Here is a 2817-nt window from a genome sequence, read left to right as displayed (position 1 = left end):
TTACTGGCTGCCTGGCCTGACTGTCCTATGGAGAGGCGGAGCCTCGCGCCCAGTCCCCTTTCACCGCCGCCTCTGTTTATCCGCTGGCCATTGGCCCCAGGGACTGCCACTCGGCCCTAGAGACGTTTTCCAACTTGAGGTTCCATCCTAACTCCTCACCTATTGGCAGATTGAGCGTTACTTCCTCCTGATTGGGCAAGGAACTGTCAGTAAGACTAAGGAAAGAACCAATGGAAGGGATGGGGTGTGTCTTGTCCCACCCTACCCCCGAGCAGGTAAGAATGATTACTCTCCCCTTCCCCCTACCTGTCCAACAGGTGAGTCAGGAGGGGCCATGGGAAAGGACAGATGACTTCACTGGCCAGCCAACTCAGCGTCAGGCATGATGCTTCTTTGGGCTTATTCACCCTTGCCTCAAAGTGGTAATAACGTATTAGTATAGCATTTCATAGGCTTTTTTTTCTGGGCTGGGATTTTTTTCCCCAAAAGATGGAGTGCTCATGAGCTTTACAATTAGAAGTCCTGGATTCGGGTTCTGCTACTTAGTAGCTATGTGATCTTAGGCAAATTACTTGTCTTTCACCCTGTTTCTCCACACCTGTAAAATGGGTTTATGAACTACATCTCTCTCATGGGGGTGAAGGAAGTTTTGTGAAGTCACTTGGACAACTGCTAAAACTTAAAGTTAAATTAATGATGGGTTTTTTAAAAAAAATTCTCATGACAATTCTGAAAAATTGTTAGGGCAACAAAATGGTCCTCATTTCAAAGATGAGGAAACTGCTTCAGAGAGATGACAAAACTAGAAAATGGCACATCCTAAACTAGACCCCTTTTCTAACTTCAAGGTCCACCAAACCACATGCTCTCCTGGTGGAATAATAGCATAGACATAGAATGTCAAAGCAGTGGGGAGGGGCTGGGGAAAAGGCAAAAATGAATATTCTGGGGAGAGGCAGAAGAGCCACGATGTGTGTCAAAGAGAAAGTATTGGTGGGTTTGGAAAAAGTCAGGCAGCAGATCTAAAGGACATCAACACTGGCATAAAAGAAATGGGGCAGCAGGCCCCTCAGTAGTGGAAGTCTGGGTTAGTTATCAGAAAGAACTTCCCAGGGCTTCTCTGGTGGCGCAGTGGTTAAGAATCCTCCTGCCAATGCAGGGGACACGGGTTCGAGTCCTGGTCTGGAGGATCCCACGTGCCACGGAGCAACTAAGCCCGTGCACCACAACTACTGAGCCTGCGAGCCACAACTGAAGCCCACATGCCTAGAGTCCATGCTCCGCAACAAGGGAAGCCACCGCAATGAGAAGCCCGCGCACCACAACGAAGAGTAGCTCCCACTCGCCACAACTAGAGAAAGCCCACGTGCGGCAACGAAGACCCAACACAGCCAAAAATAAATAAGTAAAATAAATAAATTTAAAAAAAAAAAAAAAGAGGGCTTCCCTGGTGGCGCAGTGGTTGAGAGTCCGCCTGCCGATGCAGGGGACAAGGGTTCCTGCCCCGGTCCGGGAAGATCCCACATGCCGCAGAGCGGCTGGGCCCGTGAGCCATGGCCACTGAGCCTGCGCGTCCGGAGCCTGTGCTCCGCAGCGGGAGAGGCCACAACAGTGAGACGCCCGCGTACCGCAAAAAAAAAAAAAAAAAAAGAAAGAAAGAACTTCCCATAGGCGGGTTGAGAAGACAAGGGTCTTCTGTGGTTGATGAAGTGAATGCCTGCTGTACAGTGTGCCAAGGGTCTTACAGACATTCATTTATTAACACAAGTATTGGGCTTCCCTGGTGGCGCAGTGGTTAAGAATCCGCCTGCCAATGCAGGGGACATGGGTTCGAGCCCTGGTCTGGAGGAACCCACATGCCGCGGAGCAACTAAGCCCATGCACCACAACTACTGAACCTGCGCTCTAGAGCCCATGAGCCACAGCTGCTAAGCCTGCGTGCTGCAACTACTGAAGCCCTCACTCCTAGAGCCCATGCTCCACAACAAAATAAGCCACCAAAATGAGTAGCCTGCGCACCACAATGAAGTGTAGACCCCGCTCGCTGCAACTAGAGAAAGCCCGTGAGCAGCAACGAAGACCCAACACAGCCAAAAATAAATAAATAAATTTATTTTTTAAAAAAACACACAAGTATTGAGCACCAACTGTATACTAGACACTGGGTTAGACCCTGGTGACAGGGAAAATCAAAATGACCCCAACCCTCAAAGGGCTTCCAGAGGGCCAAGTGTAAACAGGTCATCTTAGCCACTCCACGTGTGTCGGTGTTGGAGGGGTAATTGTTCAGGAAAGGGTCGCCCGCTCAAAAAACCTTTACATCCCCAAAGCTAGCCCTCAGGATGGGCTGGATGGAGGCATGTCCATCCTTGACCACTTTCTCCACCAGAGAAAGGAATGATGGCAAAACAGTCTCACTTCTGAGGCTTGTGCCATCCAAGTCTTCCTGGAAGGGGTCAGGGAGACATCAACATCCCCAGCCAGTTACCATCCACATGCCCTGGCCACTGCCCTGTGCTTTGTTTCCCCTACTCCCCAACTTCTTTCTCCCTACCTTCCCTGTGCCCCATCCACCTGCTTGCCACCCTGCCGCGCCATGCAGCAGCCAGCCCCCAGCTTGGGAGGAAAAGAGCTCCCAATCCTAGGCTGCTGCCCCCTCCAGCGTTTCTCTTCATTCCTCTCCCACCTCCCATCTTCCCCTGCCCACTTCACGCACCCACACAAGGCGACACACAGACACACACATGTCCAGACCTAAGCCTGGCTTAACCCCTTCCTTTCTCCTGACTTCAGTAGGTTGATTGACTGCAAAAGGGT

The sequence above is a fragment of the Leucopleurus acutus genome (assembly GCF_964270905.1).
Source record: "Leucopleurus acutus genome assembly, chromosome: 19".
Lineage (NCBI taxonomy): Eukaryota > Metazoa > Chordata > Mammalia > Artiodactyla > Delphinidae > Leucopleurus > Leucopleurus acutus.
This window is presented reverse-complemented; position numbering follows the sequence as displayed.